Source organism: Pan troglodytes, chromosome X (genome assembly GCF_028858775.2).
Source record: "Pan troglodytes isolate AG18354 chromosome X, NHGRI_mPanTro3-v2.0_pri, whole genome shotgun sequence".
Taxonomy (NCBI): Eukaryota; Metazoa; Chordata; class Mammalia; order Primates; family Hominidae; genus Pan; species Pan troglodytes.
Window position 1 is genome coordinate 59988305 of NC_072421.2, and position 23679 is coordinate 60011983.

Below are 23679 nucleotides of genomic sequence, written 5' to 3' on the forward strand. Positions count from 1 at the left end.
CACCACAGGCCTGAAAGCGCTCCAAAGGTCCACTTGCAGATTCTACGAAAAGAATGTTTCAAAACTGCTCTATGAACAGCAATGTTAAACTCTGTGGCTCGAACACAAACATCACAAAGCAGTTTCTGAGAATGCTTCAGTTTAGTTTTTCTGTGAAGATATTCCCGTTTCCAAAGAAATCTTCAAAGAGGTCCACATATCCACTTACAGATTCTACACAAAGAGAGTTTCAAAACTGCTCAATCAAAGGGAGGGTTCAACTCTGTGACTTGAATGCAATCATCACACAGAAGTTTCTGAGAATGCTTCTCTTTAGTTTTTACGTGAAGATATACCCGTTTCGAACGAAGGCCACCCAGTGGTCCAAATATCCACTTGCAGATTCTACAAAAAGAGTGTTTCAAACCTGAACTATCAAAGGAAGGTTCAACTCTGTGACTTGAATGCAAACAGCACGAAGAAGTTTCTGAGAATGTTTGTGTTTAGTTATGGGAAGTTTATCCCGTTTCCAACGAAATCCTCAGAGAGGTCCAAATATCCACTTGCAGATTCTACCAAAAGTGTGTTTGGAAACTGCTCCATCAAGAGGCATGTTCAGCTCTGTGAGTTAATCTCCATCATCACAAAGTATTTTCTGAGAATGCTTCCGTTTGGTTTTTATAGGAAGTTCTTTCCTTTACTACCGTAGGCCTCAAAGCAGTCCAAATCTCCATTTGCAGATTCTACAAAAAGAGTGTTTCCAATCTGCTCTACCAATAGGAATGTTCAACTCCGTGAGTGGAATGCAATCATCACAAAGTAGTTTCTCAGAATGCTTCTATGTAGTTTTTAGGTGAAGATATTTCCTTTTCCACCACAGGCCTCAAAGCCCCCCAAATGTCCACTTGCAGATTCTAGAAAAAGAGTGTTTCATAGCTGCTCTTTCAAAAGGAAAGTTCAACTCTGGGAGTTGAATACAAACATCACAAAGTAGTTTCTGAGAATGCTTCTGTTTCGTTTTTATGTGACGATGCTCCCGTTTCCAATGAAATCTTCAAAGAGGTCCACATAGCCACTTGCAGATTCCAAAGAAAGAGAGTTTCAAAACTGCTCCATCACAAGGATTGTTCAACTCTGTGAGTTGAATGCAGTCATCACAGAAAACTTTCTGAGAATGCTTCTGTCTAGGTTTGATGTGAAGATATACCCGTTTCCAACGAAGGCCACGAAGTGGTCCAAATATACACTTGCAGATTCTACTAGAAGGGTGTTGCAAACCTGAACTATCAAAGGAAGGTTCAACTCTGTGAGTTGAATGCAAACATCACAAAGAAGTTTCTGAGAATGCTTCCGTTTAGTTATGGGAAGTTTATCCCGTTTCCAACGAAATCCTCAGAGAGGTCCAAATATCCCCTTGCAGATTCTACAAACAGTGTGTTTGGAAAGTGCTCCATCAAAACGAATGTTCAGCTCTCTGAGTTAAAGGCAATCGTCACTGAGAATTTTCTGAGAGTGCTACTGTCTGGTTTTTATATGAAGTTCTTTCCTTTCTTACCATAGGCCTCAAAGCGGTCCCAATCTCCACTTGCAGATTCTCCAAAAAGACTGTTTCCAAACTGCTCTCTCAAAAGGAATCTTCAACTCTGTGAGTTGAATGCAATCATCACAGAGTAGTTTCTGAGAATGCTTCTATGTAGTTTCTAGGAGAAGATATTTCCTTTTCCACCACAGCCCCCAAAGCCCTCCAAATGTCCATTTGCAGATCCTAAAAAAAGAGTGTTTCAAAGCTGCGCTATCAAAGGGAAAGTTCAACTCTGCGAGGTGAATGCCAACATCCCAAAGAAGTTTCTGAGAATGCCTCTGTTTAGCTTTTATGTGAAGATTATCCCGTTTCCAACGAAATCTTCAAAGAGGTCCAAATATCCACTTGCGGATCCCCCAGAAAGAGTGTTTCGAAACTGCTGCTTCAAAAGGAATCTTCAACTCTGTGAGTTGAATGCAATCATCACAAAGAAGTTTCTGACAATGCTTCTCTCTCGTTTTTCTGTGAAGATATTTCCTTTTCCACCACAGGCCTGAAAGCGCTCCAAAGGTCCACTTGCAGATTCTACGAAAAGAATGTTTCAAAACTGCTCTATGAACAGCAATGTTAAACTCTGTGGCTCGAACACAAACATCACAAAGCAGTTTCTGAGAATGCTTCAGTTTAGTTTTTCTGTGAAGATATTCCCGTTTCCAAAGAAATCTTCAAAGAGGTCCACATATCCACTTACAGATTCTACACAAAGAGAGTTTCAAAACTGCTCAATCAAAGGGAGGGTTCAACTCTGTGACTTGAATGCAATCATCACACAGAAGTTTCTGAGAATGCTTCTCTTTAGTTTTTACGTGAAGATATACCCGTATCGAACGAAGGCCACCCAGTGGTCCAAATATCCACTTGCAGATTCTACAAAAAGAGTGTTTCAAACCTGAACTATCAAAGGAAGGTTCAACTCTGTGACTTGAATGCAAACAGCACGAAGAAGTTTCTGAGAATGTTTGTGTTTAGTTATGGGAAGTTTATCCCGTTTCCAACGAAATCCTCAGAGAGGTCCAAATATCCACTTGCAGATTCTACCAAAAGTGTGTTTGGAAACTGCTCCATCAAGAGGCATGTTCAGCTCTGTGAGTTAATCTCCATCATCACAAAGTATTTTCTGAGAATGCTTCCGTTTGGTTTTTATAGGAAGTTCTTTCCTTTACTACCGTAGGCCTCAAAGCAGTCCAAATCTCCATTTGCAGATTCTACAAAAAGAGTGTTTCCAATCTACTCTACCAATAGGAATGTTCAACTCCGTGAGTTGAATGCAATCATCACAAAGTAGTTTCTCAGAATGCTTCTATGTAGTTTTTAGGTGAAGATATTTCCTTTTCCACCACAGGCCTCAAAGCCCCCCAAATGTCCACTTGCAGATTGTAGAAAAAGAGTGTTTCATAGCTGCTCTTTCAAAAGGAAAGTTCAACTCTGGGAGTTGAATACAAACATCACAAAGTAGTTTCTGAGAATGCTTCTGTTTCGTTTTTATGTGACGATGATCCCGTTTCCAATGAAATCTTCAAAGAGGTCCACATAGCCACTTGCAGATTCCAAAGAAAGAGAGTTTCAAAACTGCTCCATCACAAGGATTGTTCAACTCTGTGAGTTGAATGCAGTCATCACAGAAAACTTTCTGAGAATGCTTCTGTCTAGGTTTGATGTGAAGATATACCCGTTTCCAACGAAGGCCACGAAGTGGTCCAAATATACACTTGCAGATTCTACTAGAAGGGTGTTGCAAACCTGAACTATCAAAGGAAGGTTCAACTCTGTGAGTTGAATGCAAACATCACAAAGAAGTTTCTGAGAATGCTTCCGTTTAGTTATGGGAAGTTTATCCCGTTTCCAACGAAATCCTCAGAGAGGTCCAAATATCCCCTTGCAGATTCTACAAACAGTGTGTTTGGAAACTGCTCCATCAAAACGAATGTTCAGCTCTCTGAGTTAAAGGCAATCGTCACTGAGAATTTTCTGAGAGTGCTACTGTCTGGTTTTTATATGAAGTTCTTTCCTTTCTTACCATAGGCCTCAAAGCGGTCCCAATCTCCACTTGCAGATTCTCCAAAAAGACTGTTTCCAAACTGCTCTCTCAAAAGGAATCTTCAACTCTGTGAGTTGAATGCAATCATCACAGAGTAGTTTCTGAGAATGCTTCTATGTAGTTTCTAGGAGAAGATATTTCCTTTTCCACCACAGCCCCCAAAGCCCTCCAAATGTCCATTTGCAGATCCTAAAAAAAGAGTGTTTCAAAGCTGCGCTATCAAAGGGAAAGTTCAACTCTGCGAGGTGAATGCCAACATCCCAAAGAAGTTTCTGAGAATGCCTCTGTTTAGCTTTTATGTGAAGATTATCCCGTTTCCAACGAAATCTTCAAAGAGGTCCAAATATCCACTTGCGGATCCCCCAGAAAGAGTGTTTCGAAACTGCTGCTTCAAAAGGAATCTTCAACTCTGTGAGTTGAATGCAATCATCACAAAGAAGTTTCTGACAATGCTTCTCTCTCGTTTTTCTGTGAAGATATTTCCTTTTCCACCACAGGCCTGAAAGCGCTCCAAAGGTCCACTTGCAGATTCTACGAAAAGAATGTTTCAAAACTGCTCTATGAACAGCAATGTTAAACTCTGTGGCTCGAACACAAACATCACAAAGCAGTTTCTGAGAATGCTTCAGTTTAGTTTTTCTGTGAAGATATTCCCGTTTCCAAAGAAATCTTCAAAGAGGTCCACATATCCACTTACAGATTCTACACAAAGAGAGTTTCAAAACTGCTCAATCAAAGGGAGGGTTCAACTCTGTGACTTGAATGCAATCATCACACAGAAGTTTCTGAGAATGCTTCTCTTTAGTTTTTACGTGAAGTACACCCGTTTCGAACGAAGGCCACCCAGTGGTCCAAATATCCACTTGCAGATTCTACAAAAAGAGTGTTTCAAACCTGAACTATCAAAGGAAGGTTCAACTCTGTGACTTGAATGCAAACAGCACGAAGAAGTTTCTGAGAATGTTTGTGTTTAGTTATGGGAAGTTTATCCCGTTTCCAACGAAATCCTCAGAGAGGTCCAAATATCCACTTGCAGATTCTACCAAAAGTGTGTTTGGAAACTGCTCCATCAAGAGGCATGTTCAGCTCTGTGAGTTAATCTCCATCATCACAAAGTATTTTCTGAGAATGCTTCCGTTTGGTTTTTATAGGAAGTTCTTTCCTTTACTACCGTAGGCCTCAAAGCAGTCCAAATCTCCATTTGCAGATTCTACAAAAAGAGTGTTTCCAATCTGCTCTACCAATAGGAATGTTCAACTCCGTGAGTTGAATGCAATCATCACAAAGTAGTTTCTCAGAATGCTTCTATGTAGTTTTTAGGTGGAGATATTTCCTTTTCCACCACAGGCCTCAAAGCCCCCCAAATGTCCACTTGCAGATTCTAGAAAAAGAGTGTTTCATAGCTGCTCTTTCAAAAGGAAAGTTCAACTCTGGGAGTTGAATACAAACATCACAAAGTAGTTTCTGAGAATGCTTCTGTTTCGTTTTTATGTGACGATGATCCCGTTTCCAATGAAATCTTCAAAGAGGTCCACATAGCCACTTGCAGATTCCAAAGAAAGAGAGTTTCAAAACTGCTCCATCACAAGGATTGTTCAACTCTGTGAGTTGAATGCAGTCATCACAGAAAACTTTCTGAGAATGCTTCTGTCTAGGTTTGATGTGAAGATATACCCGTTTCCAACGAAGGCCACGAAGTGGTCCAAATATACACTTGCAGATTCTACTAGAAGGGTGTTGCAAACCTGAACTATCAAAGGAAGGTTCAACTCTGTGAGTTGAATGCAAACATCACAAAGAAGTTTCTGAGAATGCTTCCGTTTAGTTATGGGAAGTTTATCCCGTTTCCAACGAAATCCTCAGAGAGGTCCAAATATCCCCTTGCAGATTCTACAAACAGTGTGTTTGGAAACTGCTCCATCAAAACGAATGTTCAGCTCTCTGAGTTAAAGGCAATCGTCACTGAGAATTTTCTGAGAGTGCTACTGTCTGGTTTTTATATGAAGTTCTTTCCTTTCTTACCATAGGCCTCAAAGCGGTCCCAATCTCCACTTGCAGATTCTCCAAAAAGACTGTTTCCAAACTGCTCTCTCAAAAGGAATCTTCAACTCTGTGAGTTGAATGCAATCATCACAGAGTAGTTTCTGAGAATGCTTCTATGTAGTTTTTAGGAGAAGATATTTCCTTTTCCACCACAGCCCCCAAAGCCCTCCAAATGTCCATTTGCAGATCCTAAAAAAAGAGTGTTTCAAAGCTGCGCTATCAAAGGGAAAGTTCAACTCTGCGAGGTGAATGCCAACATCCCAAAGAAGTTTCTGAGAATGCCTCTGTTTAGCTTTTATGTGAAGATTATCCCGTTTCCAACGAAATCTTCAAAGAGGTCCAAATATCCACTTGCGGATCCCCCAGAAAGAGTGTTTCGAAACTGCTGCTTCAAAAGGAATCTTCAACTCTGTGAGTTGAATGCAATCATCACAAAGAAGTTTCTGACAATGCTTCTCTCTCGTTTTTCTGTGAAGATATTTCCTTTTCCACCACAGGCCTGAAAGCGCTCCAAAGGTCCACTTGCAGATTCTACGAAAAGAATGTTTCAAAACTGCTCTATGAACAGCAATGTTAAACTCTGTGGCTCGAACACAAACATCACAAAGCAGTTTCTGAGAATGCTTCAGTTTAGTTTTTCTGTGAAGATATTCCCGTTTCCAAAGAAATCTTCAAAGAGGTCCACATATCCACTTACAGATTCTACACAAAGAGAGTTTCAAAACTGCTCAATCAAAGGGAGGGTTCAACTCTGTGACTTGAATGCAATCATCACACAGAAGTTTCTGAGAATGCTTCTCTTTAGTTTTTACGTGAAGATATACCCGTTTCGAACGAAGGCCACCCAGTGGTCCAAATATCCACTTGCAGATTCTACAAAAAGAGTGTTTCAAACCTGAACTATCAAAGGAAGGTTCAACTCTGTGACTTGAATGCAAACAGCACGAAGAAGTTTCTGAGAATGTTTGTGTTTAGTTATGGGAAGTTTATCCCGTTTCCAACGAAATCCTCAGAGAGGTCCAAATATCCACTTGCAGATTCTACCAAAAGTGTGTTTGGAAACTGCTCCATCAAGAGGCATGTTCAGCTCTGTGAGTTAATCTCCATCATCACAAAGTATTTTCTGAGAATGCTTCCGTTTGGTTTTTATAGGAAGTTCTTTCCTTTACTACCGTAGGCCTCAAAGCAGTCCAAATCTCCATTTGCAGATTCTACAAAAAGAGTGTTTCCAATCTGCTCTACCAATAGGAATGTTCAACTCCGTGAGTTGAATGCAATCATCACAAAGTAGTTTCTCAGAATGCTTCTATGTAGTTTTTAGGTGAAGATATTTCCTTTTCCACCACAGGCCTCAAAGCCCCCCAAATGTCCACTTGCAGATTCTAGAAAAAGAGTGTTTCATAGCTGCTCTTTCAAAAGGAAAGTTCAACTCTGGGAGTTGAATACAAACATCACAAAGTAGTTTCTGAGAATGCTTCTGTCTCGTTTTTATGTGACGATGATCCCGTTTCCAATGAAATCTTCAAAGAGGTCCACATAGCCACTTGCAGATTCCAAAGAAAGAGAGTTTCAAAACTGCTCCATCACAAGGATTGTTCAACTCTGTGAGTTGAATGCAGTCATCACAGAAAACTTTCTGAGAATGCTTCTGTCTAGGTTTGATGTGAAGATATACCCGTTTCCAATGAAGGCCACGAAGTGGTCCAAATATACACTTGCAGATTCTACTAGAAGGGTGTTGCAAACCTGAACTATCAAAGGAAGGTTCAACTCTGTGAGTTGAATGCAAACATCACAAAGAAGTTTCTGAGAATGCTTCCGTTTAGTTATGGGAAGTTTATCCCGTTTCCAACGAAATCCTCAGAGAGGTCCAAATATCCCCTTGCAGATTCTACAAACAGTGTGTTTGGAAACTGCTCCATCAAAGCGAATGTTCAGCTCTCTGAGTTAAAGGCAATCGTCACTGAGAATTTTCTGAGAGTGCTACTGTCTGGTTTTTATATGAAGTTCTTTCCTTTCTTACCATAGGCCTCAAAGCGGTCCCAATCTCCACTTGCAGATTCTCCAAAAAGACTGTTTCCAAACTGCTCTCTCAAAAGGAATGTTCAACTCTGTGAGTTGAATGCAATCATCACAGAGTAGTTTCTGAGAATGCTTCTATGTAGTTTCTAGGAGAAGATATTTCCTTTTCCACCACAGCCCCCAAAGCCCTCCAAATGTCCATTTGCAGATCCTAAAAAAAGAGTGTTTCAAAGCTGCGCTATCAAAGGGAAAGTTCAACTCTGCGAGGTGAATGCCAACATCCCAAAGAAGTTTCTGAGAATGCCTCTGTTTAGCTTTTATGTGAAGATTATCCCGTTTCCAACGAAATCTTCAAAGAGGTCCAAATATCCACTTGCGGATCCCCCAGAAAGAGTGTTTCGAAACTGCTGCTTCAAAAGGAATCTTCAACTCTGTGAGTTGAATGCAATCATCACAAAGAAGTTTCTGACAATGCTTCTCTCTCGTTTTTCTGTGAAGATATTTCCTTTTCCACCACAGGCCTGAAAGCGCTCCAAAGGTCCACTTGCAGATTCTACGAAAAGAATGTTTCAAAACTGCTCTATGAACAGCAATGTTAAACTCTGTGGCTCGAACACAAACATCACAAAGCAGTTTCTGAGAATGCTTCAGTTTAGTTTTTCTGTGAAGATATTCCCGTTTCCAAAGAAATCTTCAAAGAGGTCCACATATCCACTTACAGATTCTACACAAAGAGAGTTTCAAAACTGCTCAATCAAAGGGAGGGTTCAACTCTGTGACTTGAATGCAATCATCACACAGAAGTTTCTGAGAATGCTTCTCTTTAGTTTTTACGTGAAGTACACCCGTTTCGAACGAAGGCCACCCAGTGGTCCAAATATCCACTTGCAGATTCTACAAAAAGAGTGTTTCAAACCTGAACTATCAAAGGAAGGTTCAACTCTGTGAGTTGAATGCAAACAGCACGAAGAAGTTTCTGAGAATGTTTGTGTTTAGTTATGGGAAGTTTATCCCGTTTCCAACGAAATCCTCAGAGAGGTCCAAATATCCACTTGCAGATTCTACCAAAAGTGTGTTTGGAAACTGCTCCATCAAGAGGCATGTTCAGCTCTGTGAGTTAATCTCCATCATCACAAAGTATTTTCTGAGAATGCTTCCGTTTGGTTTTTATAGGAAGTTCTTTCCTTTACTACCGTAGGCCTCAAAGCTGTCCAAATCTCCATTTGCAGATTCTACAAAAAGAGTGTTTCCAATCTGCTCTACCAATAGGAATGTTCAACTCCGTGAGTTGAATGCAATCATCACAAAGTAGTTTCTCAGAATGCTTCTATGTAGTTTTTAGGTGAAGATATTTCCTTTTCCACCACAGGCCTCAAAGCCCCCCAAATGTCCACTTGCAGATTCTAGAAAAAGAGTGTTTCATAGCTGCTCTTTCAAAAGGAAAGTTCAACTCTGGGAGTTGAATACAAACATCACAAAGTAGTTTCTGAGAATGCTTCTGTTTCGTTTTTATGTGACGATGCTCCCGTTTCCAATGAAATCTTCAAAGAGGTCCACATAGCCACTTGCAGATTCCAAAGAAAGAGAGTTTCAAAACTGCTCCATCACAAGGATTGTTCAACTCTGTGAGTTGAATGCAGTCATCACAGAAAACTTTCTGAGAATGCTTCTGTCTAGGTTTGATGTGAAGATATACCCGTTTCCAACGAAGGCCACGAAGTGGTCCAAATATACACTTGCAGATTCTACTAGAAGGGTGTTGCAAACCTGAACTATCAAAGGAAGGTTCAACTCTGTGAGTTGAATGCAAACATCACAAAGAAGTTTCTGAGAATGCTTCCGTTTAGTTATGGGAAGTTTATCCCGTTTCCAACGAAATCCTCAGAGAGGTCCAAATATCCCCTTGCAGATTCTACAAACAGTGTGTTTGGAAACTGCTCCATCAAAACGAATGTTCAGCTCTCTGAGTTAAAGGCAATCGTCACTGAGAATTTTCTGAGAGTGCTACTGTCTGGTTTTTATATGAAGTTCTTTCCTTTCTTACCATAGGCCTCAAAGCGGTCCCAATCTCCACTTGCAGATTCTCCAAAAGACTGTTTCCAAACTGCTCTCTCAAAAGGAATGTTCAACTCTGTGAGTTGAATGCAATCATCACAGAGTAGTTTCTGAGAATGCTTCTATGTAGTTTTTAGGAGAAGATATTTCCTTTTCCACCACAGCCCCCAAAGCCCTCCAAATGTCCATTTGCAGATCCTAAAAAAAGAGTGTTTCAAAGCTGCGCTATCAAAGGGAAAGTTCAACTCTGCGAGGTGAATGCCAACATCCCAAAGAAGTTTCTGAGAATGCCTCTGTTTAGCTTTTATGTGAAGATTATCCCGTTTCCAACGAAATCTTCAAAGAGGTCCAAATATCCACTTGCGGATCCCCCAGAAAGAGTGTTTCGAAACTGCTGCTTCAAAAGGAATCTTCAACTCTGTGAGTTGAATGCAATCATCACAAAGAAGTTTCTGACAATGCTTCTCTCTCGTTTTTCTGTGAAGATATTTCCTTTTCCACCACAGGCCTGAAAGCGCTCCAAAGGTCCACTTGCAGATTCTACGAAAAGAATGTTTCAAAACTGCTCTATGAACAGCAATGTTAAACTCTGTGGCTCGAACACAAACATCACAAAGCAGTTTCTGAGAATGCTTCAGTTTAGTTTTTCTGTGAAGATATTCCCGTTTCCAAAGAAATCTTCAAAGAGGTCCACATATCCACTTACAGATTCTACACAAAGAGAGTTTCAAAACTGCTCAATCAAAGGGAGGGTTCAACTCTGTGACTTGAATGCAATCATCACACAGAAGTTTCTGAGAATGCTTCTCTTTAGTTTTTACGTGAAGATATACCCGTTTCGAACGAAGGCCACCCAGTGGTCCAAATATCCACTTGCAGATTCTACAAAAAGAGTGTTTCAAACCTGAACTATCAAAGGAAGGTTCAACTCTGTGACTTGAATGCAAACAGCACGAAGAAGTTTCTGAGAATGTTTGTGTTTAGTTATGGGAAGTTTATCCCGTTTCCAACGAAATCCTCAGAGAGGTCCAAATATCCACTTGCAGATTCTACCAAAAGTGTGTTTGGAAACTGCTCCATCAAGAGGCATGTTCAGCTCTGTGAGTTAATCTCCATCATCACAAAGTATTTTCTGAGAATGCTTCCGTTTGGTTTTTATAGGAAGTTCTTTCCTTTACTACCGTAGGCCTCAAAGCAGTCCAAATCTCCATTTGCAGATTCTACAAAAAGAGTGTTTCCAATCTGCTCTACCAATAGGAATGTTCAACTCCGTGAGTGGAATGCAATCATCACAAAGTAGTTTCTCAGAATGCTTCTATGTAGTTTTTAGGTGAAGATATTTCCTTTTCCACCACAGGCCTCAAAGCCCCCCAAATGTCCACTTGCAGATTCTAGAAAAAGAGTGTTTCATAGCTGCTCTTTCAAAAGGAAAGTTCAACTCTGGGAGTTGAATACAAACATCACAAAGTAGTTTCTGAGAATGCTTCTGTTTCGTTTTTATGTGACGATGATCCCGTTTCCAATGAAATCTTCAAAGAGGTCCACATAGCCACTTGCAGATTCCAAAGAAAGAGAGTTTCAAAACTGCTCCATCACAAGGATTGTTCAACTCTGTGAGTTGAATGCAGTCATCACAGAAAACTTTCTGAGAATGCTTCTGTCTAGGTTTGATGTGAAGATATACCCGTTTCCAACGAAGGCCACGAAGTGGTCCAAATATACACTTGCAGATTCTACTACAAGGGTGTTGCAAACCTGAACTATCAAAGGAAGGTTCAACTCTGTGAGTTGAATGCAAACATCACAAAGAAGTTTCTGAGAATGCTTCCGTTTAGTTATGGGAAGTTTATCCCGTTTCCAACGAAATCCTCAGAGAGGTCCAAATATCCCCTTGCAGATTCTACAGTGTGTTTGGAAACTGCTCCATCAAAACGAATGTTCAGCTCTCTGAGTTAAAGGCAATCGTCACTGAGAATTTTCTGAGAGTGCTACTGTCTGGTTTTTATATGAAGTTCTTTCCTTTCTTACCATAGGCCTCAAAGCGGTCCCAATCTCCACTTGCAGATTCTCCAAAAAGACTATTTCCAAACTGCTCTCTCAAAAGGAATGTTCAACTCTGTGAGTTGAATGCAATCATCACAGAGTAGTTTCTGAGAATGCTTCTATGTAGTTTCTAGGAGAAGATATTTCCTTTTCCACCACAGCCCCCAAAGCCCTCCAAATGTCCATTTGCAGATCCTAAAAAAAGAGTGTTTCAAAGCTGCGCTATCAAAGGGAAAGTTCAACTCTGCGAGGTGAATGCCAACATCCCAAAGAAGTTTCTGAGAATGCCTCTGTTTAGCTTTAATGTGAAGATTATCCCGTTTCCAACGAAATCTTCAAAGAGGTCCAAATATCCACTTGCGGATCCCCCAGAAAGAGTGTTTCGAAACTGCTGCTTCAAAAGGAATCTTCAACTCTCTGAGTTGAATGCAATCATCACAAAGAAGTTTCTGACAATGCTTCTCTCTCGTTTTTCTGTGAAGATATTTCCTTTTCCACCACAGGCCTGAAAGCGCTCCAAAGGTCCACTTGCAGATTCTACGAAAAGAATGTTTCAAAACTGCTCTATGAACAGCAATGTTAAACTCTGTGGCTCGAACACAAACATCACAAAGCAGTTTCTGAGAATGCTTCAGTTTAGTTTTTCTGTGAAGATATTCCCGTTTCCAAAGAAATCTTCAAAGAGGTCCACATATCCACTTACAGATTCTACACAAAGAGAGTTTCAAAACTGCTCAATCAAAGGGAGGGTTCAACTCTGTGACTTGAATGCAGTCATCACACAGAAGTTTCTGAGAATGCTTCTCTTTAGTTTTTACGTGAAGATATACCCGTTTCGAACGAAGGCCACCCAGTGGTCCAAATATCCACTTGCAGATTCTACAAAAAGAGTGTTTCAAACCTGAACTATCAAAGGAAGGTTCAACTCTGTGACTTGAATGCAAACAGCACGAAGAAGTTTCTGAGAATGTTTGTGTTTAGTTATGGGAAGTTTATCCCGTTTCCAACGAAATCCTCAGAGAGGTCCAAATATCCACTTGCAGATTCTACCAAAAGTGTGTTTGGAAACTGCTCCATCAAGAGGCATGTTCAGCTCTGTGAGTTAATCTCCATCATCACAAAGTATTTTCTGAGAATGCTTCCGTTTGGTTTTTATAGGAAGTTCTTTCCTTTACTACCGTAGGCCTCAAAGCAGTCCAAATCTCCATTTGCAGATTCTACAAAAAGAGTGTTTCCAATCTGCTCTACCAATAGGAATGTTCAACTCCGTGAGTGGAATGCAATCATCACAAAGTAGTTTCTCAGAATGCTTCTATGTAGTTTTTAGGTGAAGATATTTCCTTTTCCACCACAGGCCTCAAAGCCCCCCAAATGTCCACTTGCAGATTCTAGAAAAAGAGTGTTTCATAGCTGCTCTTTCAAAAGGAAAGTTCAACTCTGGGAGTTGAATACAAACATCACAAAGTAGTTTCTGAGAATGCTTCTGTCTCGTTTTTATGTGACGATGCTCCCGTTTCCAATGAAATCTTCAAAGAGGTCCACATAGCCACTTGCAGATTCCAAAGAAAGAGAGTTTCAAAACTGCTCCATCACAAGGATTGTTCAACTCGGTGAGTTGAATGCAGTCATCACAGAAAACTTTCTGAGAATGCTTCTGTCTAGGTTTGATGTGAAGATATACCCGTTTCCAACGAAGGCCACGAAGTGGTCCAAATATACACTTGCAGATTCTACTACAAGGGTGTTGCAAACCTGAACTATCAAAGGAAGGTTCAACTCTGTGAGTTGAATGCAAACATCACAAAGAAGTTTCTGAGAATGCTTCCGTTTAGTTATGGGAAGTTTATCCCGTTTCCAACGAAATCCTCAGAGAGGTCCAAATATCCCCTTGCAGATTCTACAGTGTGTTTGGAAACTGCTCCATCAAAACGAATGTTCAGCTCTCTGAGTTAAAGGCAATCGTCACTGAGAATTTTCTGAGAGTGCTACTGTCTGGTTTTTATATGAAGTTCTTTCCTTTCTTACCATAGGCCTCAAAGCGGTCCCAATCTCCACTTGCAGATTCTCCAAAAAGACTATTTCCAAACTGCTCTCTCAAAAGGAATGTTCAACTCTGTGAGTTGAATGCAATCATCACAGAGTAGTTTCTGAGAATGCTTCTATGTAGTTTCTAGGAGAAGATATTTCCTTTTCCACCACAGCCCCCAAAGCCCTCCAAATGTCCATTTGCAGATCCTAAAAAAAGAGTGTTTCAAAGCTGCGCTATCAAAGGGAAAGTTCAACTCTGCGAGGTGAATGCCAACATCCCAAAGAAGTTTCTGAGAATGCCTCTGTTTAGCTTTAATGTGAAGATTATCCCGTTTCCAACGAAATCTTCAAAGAGGTCCAAATATCCACTTGCGGATCCCCCAGAAAGAGTGTTTCGAAACTGCTGCTTCAAAAGGAATCTTCAACTCTGTGAGTTGAATGCAATCATCACAAAGAAGTTTCTGACAATGCTTCTCTCTCGTTTTTCTGTGAAGATATTTCCTTTTCCACCACAGGCCTGAAAGCGCTCCAAAGGTCCACTTGCAGATTCTACGAAAAGAATGTTTCAAAACTGCTCTATGAACAGCAATGTTAAACTCTGTGGCTCGAACACAAACATCACAAAGCAGTTTCTGAGAATGCTTCAGTTTAGTTTTTCTGTGAAGATATTCCCGTTTCCAAAGAAATCTTCAAAGAGGTCCACATATCCACTTACAGATTCTACACAAAGAGAGTTTCAAAACTGCTCAATCAAAGGGAGGGTTCAACTCTGTGACTTGAATGCAGTCATCACACAGAAGTTTCTGAGAATGCTTCTCTTTAGTTTTTACGTGAAGATATACCCGTTTCGAACGAAGGCCACCCAGTGGTCCAAATATCCACTTGCAGATTCTACAAAAAGAGTGTTTCAAACCTGAACTATCAAAGGAAGGTTCAACTCTGTGAGTTGAATGCAAACAGCACGAAGAAGTTTCTGAGAATGTTTGTGTTTAGTTATGGGAAGTTTATCCCGTTTCCAACGAAATCCTCAGAGAGGTCCAAATATCCACTTGCAGATTCTACCAAAAGTGTGTTTGGAAACTGCTCCATCAAGAGGCATGTTCAGCTCTGTGAGTTAATCTCCATCATCACAAAGTATTTTCTGAGAATGCTTCCGTTTGGTTTTTATAGGAAGTTCTTTCCTTTACTACCGTAGGCCTCAAAGCAGTCCAAATCTCCATTTGCAGATTCTACAAAAAGAGTGTTTCCAATCTGCTCTACCAATAGGAATGTTCAACTCCGTGAGTGGAATGCAATCATCACAAAGTAGTTTCTCAGAATGCTTCTATGTAGTTTTTAGGTGAAGATATTTCCTTTTCCACCACAGGCCTCAAAGCCCCCCAAATGTCCACTTGCAGATTCTAGAAAAAGAGTGTTTCATAGCTGCTCTTTCAAAAGGAAAGTTCAACTCTGGGAGTTGAATACAAACATCACAAAGTAGTTTCTGAGAATGCTTCTGTCTCGTTTTTATGTGACGATGATCCCGTTTCCAATGAAATCTTCAAAGAGGTCCACATAGCCACTTGCAGATTCCAAAGAAAGAGAGTTTCAAAACTGCTCCATCACAAGGATTGTTCAACTCTGTGAGTTGAATGCAGTCATCACAGAAAACTTTCTGAGAATGCTTCTGTCTAGGTTTGATGTGAAGATATACCCGTTTCCAACGAAGGCCACGAAGTGGTCCAAATATACACTTGCAGATTCTACTAGAAGGGTGTTGCAAACCTGAACTATCAAAGGAAGGTTCAACTCTGTGAGTTGAATGCAAACATCACAAAGAAGTTTCTGAGAATGCTTCCGTTTAGTTATGGGAAGTTTATCCCGTTTCCAACGAAATCCTCAGAGAGGTCCAAATATCCACTTGCAGATTCTACAAACAGTGTGTTTGGAAACTGCTCCATCAAAGCGAATGTTCAGCTCTCTGAGTTAAAGGCAATCGTCACTGAGAATTTTCTGAGAGTGCTACTGTCTGGTTTTTATATGAAGTTCTTTCCTTTCTTACCATAGGCCTCAAAGCGGTCCCAATCTCCACTTGCAGATTCACCAAAAAGACTGTTTCCAAACTGCTCTCTCAAAAGGAATGTTCAACTCTGTGAGTTGAATGCAATCATCACAGAGTAGTTTCTGAGAATGCTTCTATGTAGTTTCTAGGAGAAGATATTTCCTTTTCCACCACAGCCCCCAAAGCCCTCCAAATGTCCATTTGCAGATCCTAAAAAAAGAGTGTTTCAAAGCTGCGCTATCAAAGGGAAAGTTCAACTCTGCGAGGTGAATGCCAACATCCCAAAGAAGTTTCTGAGAATGCCTCTGTTTAGCTTTTATGTGAAGATTATCCCGTTTCCAACGAAATCTTCAAAGAGGTCCAAATATCCACTTGCGGATCCCCCAGAAAGAGTGTTTCGAAACTGCTGCTTCAAAAGGAATCTTCAACTCTGTGAGTTGAATGCAATCATCACAAAGAAGTTTCTGACAATGCTTCTCTCTCGTTTTTCTGTGAAGATATTTCCTTTTCCACCACAGGCCTGAAAGCGCTCCAAAGGTCCACTTGCAGATTCTACGAAAAGAATGTTTCAAAACTGCTCTATGAACAGCAATGTTAAACTCTGTGGCTCGAACACAAACATCACAAAGCAGTTTCTGAGAATGCTTCAGTTTAGTTTTTCTGTGAAGATATTCCCGTTTCCAAAGAAATCTTCAAAGAGGTCCACATATCCACTTACAGATTCTACACAAAGAGAGTTTCAAAACTGCTCAATCAAAGGGAGGGTTCAACTCTGTGACTTGAATGCAATCATCACACAGAAGTTTCTGAGAATGCTTCTCTTTAGTTTTTACGTGAAGTACACCCGTTTGGAACGAAGGCCACCCAGTGGTCCAAATATCCACTTGCAGATTCTACAAAAAGAGTGTTTCAAACCTGAACTATCAAAGGAAGGTTCAACTCTGTGACTTGAATGCAAACAGCACGAAGAAGTTTCTGAGAATGTTTGTGTTTAGTTATGGGAAGTTTATCCCGTTTCCAACGAAATCCTCAGAGAGGTCCAAATATCCACTTGCAGATTCTACCAAAAGTGTGTTTGGAAACTGCTCCATCAAGAGGCATGTTCAGCTCTGTGAGTTAATCTCCATCATCACAAAGTATTTTCTGAGAATGCTTCCGTTTGGTTTTTATAGGAAGTTCTTTCCTTTACTACCGTAGGCCTCAAAGCAGTCCAAATCTCCATTTGCAGATTCTACAAAAAGAGTGTTTCCAATCTGCTCTACCAATAGGAATGTTCAACTCCGTGAGTGGAATGCAATCATCACAAAGTAGTTTCTCAGAATGCTTCTATGTAGTTTTTAGGTGAAGATATTTCCTTTTCCACCACAGGCCTCAAAGCCCCCCAAATGTCCACTTGCAGATTCTAGAAAAAGAGTGTTTCATAGCTGCTCTTTCAAAAGGAAAGTTCAACTCTGGGAGTTGAATACAAACATCACAAAGTAGTTTCTGAGAATGCTTCTGTTTCGTTTTTATGTGACGATGATCCCGTTTCCAATGAAATCTTCAAAGAGGTCCACATAGCCACTTGCAGATTCCAAAGAAAGAGAGTTTCAAAACTGCTCCATCACAAGGATTGTTCAACTCTGTGAGTTGAATGCAGTCATCACAGAAAACTTTCTGAGAATGCTTCTGTCTAGGTTTGATGTGAAGATATACCCGTTTCCAACGAAGGCCACGAAGTGGTCCAAATATACACTTGCAGATTCTACTACAAGGGTGTTGCAAACCTGAACTATCAAAGGAAGGTTCAACTCTGTGAGTTGAATGCAAACATCACAAAGAAGTTTCTGAGAATGCTTCCGTTTAGTTATGGGAAGTTTATCCCGTTTCCAACGAAATCCTCAGAGAGGTCCAAATATCCCCTTGCAGATTCTACAAACAGTGTGTTTGGAAACTGCTCCATCAAAACGAATGTTCAGCTCTCTGAGTTAAAGGCAATCGTCACTGAGAATTTTCTGAGAGTGCTACTGTCTGGTTTTTATATGAAGTTCTTTCCTTTCTTACCATAGGCCTCAAAGCGGTCCCAATCTCCACTTGCAGATTCTCCAAAAAGACTGTTTCCAAACTGCTCTCTCAAAAGGAATCTTCAACTCTGTGAGTTGAATGCAATCATCACAGAGTAGTTTCTGAGAATGCTTCTATGTAGTTTCTAGGAGAAGATATTTCCTTTTCCACCACAGCCCCCAAAGCCCTCCAAATGTCCATTTGCAGATCCTAAAAAAAGAGTGTTTCAAAGCTGCGCTATCAAAGGGAAAGTTCAACTCTGCGAGGTGAATGCCAACATCCCAAAGAAGTTTCTGAGAATGCCTCTGTTTAGCTTTTATGTGAAGATTATCCCGTTTCCAACGAAATCTTCAAAGAGGTCCAAATATCCACTTGCGGATCCCCCAGAAAGAGTGTTTCGAAACTGCTGCTTCAAAAGGAATCTTCAACTCTGTGAGTTGAATGCAATCATCACAAAGAAGTTTCTGACAATGCTTCTCTCTCGTTTTTCTGTGAAGATATTTCCTTTTCCACCACAGGCCTGAAAGCGCTCCAAAGGTCCACTTGCAGATTCTACGAAAAGAATGTTTCAAAACTGCTCTATGAACAGCAATGTTAAACTCTGTGGCTCGAACACAAACATCACAAAGCAGTTTCTGAGAATGCTTCAGTTTAGCTTTTCTGTGAAGATATTCCCGTTTCCAAAGAAATCTTCAAAGAGGTCCACATATCCACTTACAGATTCTACACAAAGAGAGTTTCAAAACTGCTCAATCAAAGGGAGGGTTCAACTCTGTGACTTGAATGCAATCATCACACAGAAGTTTCTGAGAATGCTTCTCTTTAGTTTTTACGTGAAGATATACCCGTTTCGAACGAAGGCCACCCAGTGGTCCAAATATCCACTTGCAGATTCTACAAAAAGAGTGTTTCAAACCTGAACTATCAAAGGAAGGTTCAACTCTGTGACTTGAATGCAAACAGCACGAAGAAGTTTCTGAGAATGTTTGTGTTTAGTTATGGGAAGTTTATCCCGTTTCCAACGAAATCCTCAGAGAGGTCCAAATATCCACTTGCAGATTCTACCAAAAGTGTGTTTGGAAACTGCTCCATCAAGAGGCATGTTCAGCTCTGTGAGTTAATCTCCATCATCACAAAGTATTTTCTGAGAATGCTTCCGTTTGGTTTTTATAGGAAGTTCTTTCCTTTACTACCGTAGGCCTCAAAGCAGTCCAAATCTCCATTTGCAGATTCTACAAAAAGAGTGTTTCCAATCTGCTCTACCAATAGGAATGTTCAACTCCGTGAGTGGAATGCAATCATCACAAAGTAGTTTCTCAGAATGCTTCTATGTAGTTTTTAGGTGAAGATATTTCCTTTTCCACCACAGGCCTCAAAGTCCCCCAAATGTCCACTTGCAGATTCTAGAAAAAGAGTGTTTCATAGCTGCTCTTTCAAAAGGAAAGTTCAACTCTGGGAGTTGAATACAAACATCACAAAGTAGTTTCTGAGAATGCTTCTGTCTCGTTTTTATGTGACGATGATCCCGTTTCCAATGAAATCTTCAAAGAGGTCCACATAGCCACTTGCAGATTCCAAAGAAAGAGAGTTTCAAAACTGCTCCATCACAAGGATTGTTCAACTCTGTGAGTTGAATGCAGTCATCACAGAAAACTTTCTGAGAATGCTTCTGTCTAGGTCTGATGTGAAGATATACCCGTTTCCAACGAAGGCCACGAAGTGGTCCAAATATACACTTGCAGATTCTACTAGAAGGGTGTTGCAAACCTGAACTATCAAAGGAAGGTTCAACTCTGTGAGTTGAATGCAAACATCACAAAGAAGTTTCTGAGAATGCTTCCGTTTAGTTATGGGAAGTTTATCCCGTTTCCAACGAAATCCTCAGAGAGGTCCAAATATCCCCTTGCAGATTCTACAAACAGTGTGTTTGGAAACTGCTCCATCAAAACGAATGTTCAGCTCTCTGAGTTAAAGGCAATCGTCACTGAGAATTTTCTGAGAGTGCTACTGTCTGGTTTTTATATGAAGTTCTTTCCTTTCTTACCATAGGCCTCAAAGCGGTCCCAATCTCCACTTGCAGATTCTCCAAAAAGACTGTTTCCAAACTGCTCTCTCAAAAGGAATGTTCAACTCTGTGAGTTGAATGCAATCATCACAGAGTAGTTTCTGAGAATGCTTCTATGTAGTTTTTAGGAGAAGATATTTCCTTTTCCACCACAGCCCCCAAAGCCCTCCAAATGTCCATTTGCAGATCCTAAAAAAAGAGTGTTTCAAAGCTGCGCTATCAAAGGGAAAGTTCAACTCTGCGAGGTGAATGCCAACATCCCAAAGAAGTTTCTGAGAATGCCTCTGTTTAGCTTTTATGTGAAGATTATCCCGTTTCCAACGAAATCTTCAAAGAGGTCCAAATATCCACTTGCGGATCCCCCAGAAAGAGTGTTTCGAAACTGCTGCTTCAAAAGGAATCTTCAACTCTGTGAGTTGAATGCAATCATCACAAAGAAGTTTCTGACAATGCTTCTCTCTCGTTTTTCTGTGAAGATATTTCCTTTTCCACCACAGGCCTGAAAGCGCTCCAAAGGTCCACTTGCAGATTCTACGAAAAGAATGTTTCAAAACTGCTCTATGAACAGCAATGTTAAACTCTGTGGCTCGAACACAAACATCACAAAGCAGTTTCTGAGAATGCTTCAGTTTAGTTTTTCTGTGAAGATATTCCCGTTTCCAAAGAAATCTTCAAAGAGGTCCACATATCCACTTACAGATTCTACACAAAGAGAGTTTCAAAACTGCTCAATCAAAGGGAGGGTTCAACTCTGTGACTTGAATGCAATCATCACACAGAAGTTTCTGAGAATGCTTCTCTTTAGTTTTTACGTGAAGTACACCCGTTTCGAACGAAGGCCACCCAGTGGTCCAAATATCCACTTGCAGATTCTACAAAAAGAGTGTTTCAAACCTGAACTATCAAAGGAAGGTTCAACTCTGTGACTTGAATGCAAACAGCACGAAGAAGTTTCTGAGAATGTTTGTGTTTAGTTATGGGAAGTTTATCCCGTTTCCAACGAAATCCTCAGAGAGGTCCAAATATCCACTTGCAGATTCTACCAAAAGTGTGTTTGGAAACTGCTCCATCAAGAGGCATGTTCAGCTCTGTGAGTTAATCTCCATCATCACAAAGTATTTTCTGAGAATGCTTCCGTTTGGTTTTTATAGGAAGTTCTTTCCTTTACTACCGTAGGCCTCAAAGCAGTCCAAATCTCCATTTGCAGATTCTACAAAAAGAGTGTTTCCAATCTGCTCTACCAATAGGAATGTTCAACTCCGTGAGTGGAATGCAATCATCACAAAGTAGTTTCTCAGAATGCTTCTATGTAGTTTTTAGGTGAAGATATTTCCTTTTCCACCACAGGCCTCAAAGCCCCCCAAATGTCCACTTGCAGATTCTAGAAAAAGAGTGTTTCATAGCTGCTCTTTCAAAAGGAAAGTTCAACTCTGGGAGTTGAATACAAACATCACAAAGTAGTTTCTGAGAATGCTTCTGTCTCGTTTTTATGTGACGATGATCCCGTTTCCAATGAAATCTTCAAAGAGGTCCACATAGCCACTTGCAGATTCCAAAGAAAGAGAGTTTCAAAACTGCTCCATCACAAGGATTGTTCAACTCTGTGAGTTGAATGCAGTCATCACAGAAAACTTTCTGAGAATGCTTCTGTCTAGGTTTGATGTGAAGATATACCCGTTTCCAACGAAGGCCACGAAGTGGTCCAAATATACACTTGCAGATTCTACTAGAAGGGTGTTGCAAACCTGAACTATCAAAGGAAGGTTCAACTCTGTGAGTTGAATGCAAACATCACAAAGAAGTTTCTGAGAATGCTTCCGTTTAGTTATGGGAAGTTTATCCCGTTTCCAACGAAATCCTCAGAGAGGTCCAAATATCCCCTTGCAGATTCTACAAACAGTGTGTTTGGAAACTGCTCCATCAAAACGAATGTTCAGCTCTCTGAGTTAAAGGCAATCGTCACTGAGAATTTTCTGAGAGTGCTACTGTCTGGTTTTTATATGAAGTTCTTTCCTTTCTTACCATAGGCCTCAAAGCGGTCCCAATCTCCACTTGCAGATTCTCCAAAAAGACAATTTCCAAACTGCTCTCTCAAAAGGAATGTTCAACTCTGTGAGTTGAATGCAATCATCACAGAGTAGTTTCTGAGAATGCTTCTATGTAGTTTCTAGGAGAAGATATTTCCTTTTCCACCACAGCCCCCAAAGCCCTCCAAATGTCCATTTGCAGATCCTAAAAAAAGAGTGTTTCAAAGCTGCGCTATCAAAGGGAAAGTTCAACTCTGCGAGGTGAATGCCAACATCCCAAAGAAGTTTCTGAGAATGCCTCTGTTTAGCTTTAATGTGAAGATTATCCCGTTTCCAACGAAATCTTCAAAGAGGTCCAAATATCCACTTGCGGATCCCCCAGAAAGAGTGTTTCGAAACTGCTGCTTCAAAAGGAATCTTCAACTCTGTGAGTTGAATGCAATCATCACAAAGAAGTTTCTGACAATGCTTCTCTCTCGTTTTTCTGTGAAGATATTTCCTTTTCCACCACAGGCCTGAAAGCGCTCCAAAGGTCCACTTGCAGATTCTACGAAAAGAATGTTTCAAAACTGCTCTATGAACAGCAATGTTAAACTCTGTGGCTCGAACACAAACATCACAAAGCAGTTTCTGAGAATGCTTCAGTTTAGTTTTTCTGTGAAGATATTCCCGTTTCCAAAGAAATCTTCAAAGAGGTCCACATATCCACTTACAGATTCTACACAAAGAGAGTTTCAAAACTGCTCAATCAAAGGGAGGGTTCAACTCTGTGACTTGAATGCAGTCATCACACAGAAGTTTCTGAGAATGCTTCTCTTTAGTTTTTACGTGAAGATATACCCGTTTCGAACGAAGGCCACCCAGTGGTCCAAATATCCACTTGCAGATTCTACAAAAAGAGTGTTTCAAACCTGAACTATCAAAGGAAGGTTCAACTCTGTGAGTTGAATGCAAACAGCACGAAGAAGTTTCTGAGAATGTTTGTGTTTAGTTATGGGAAGTTTATCCCGTTTCCAACGAAATCCTCAGAGAGGTCCAAATATCCACTTGCAGATTCTACCAAAAGTGTGTTTGGAAACTGCTCCATCAAGAGGCATGTTCAGCTCTGTGAGTTAATCTCCATCATCACAAAGTATTTTCTGAGAATGCTTCCGTTTGGTTTTTATAGGAAGTTCTTTCCTTTACTACCGTAGGCCTCAAAGCAGTCCAAATCTCCATTTGCAGATTCTACAAAAAGAGTGTTTCCAATCTGCTCTACCAATAGGAATGTTCAACTCCGTGAGTGGAATGCAATCATCACAAAGTAGTTTCTCAGAATGCTTCTATGTAGTTTTTAGGTGAAGATATTTCCTTTTCCACCACAGGCCTCAAAGCCCCCCAAATGTCCACTTGCAGATTCTAGAAAAAGAGTGTTTCATAGCTGCTCTTTCAAAAGGAAAGTTCAACTCTGGGAGTTGAATACAAACATCACAAAGTAGTTTCTGAGAATGCTTCTGTCTCGTTTTTATGTGACGATGATCCCGTTTCCAATGAAATCTTCAAAGAGGTCCACATAGCCACTTGCAGATTCCAAAGAAAGAGAGTTTCAAAACTGCTCCATCACAAGGATTGTTCAACTCGGTGAGTTGAATGCAGTCATCACAGAAAACTTTCTGAGAATGCTTCTGTCTAGGTTTGATGTGAAGATATACCCGTTTCCAACGAAGGCCACGA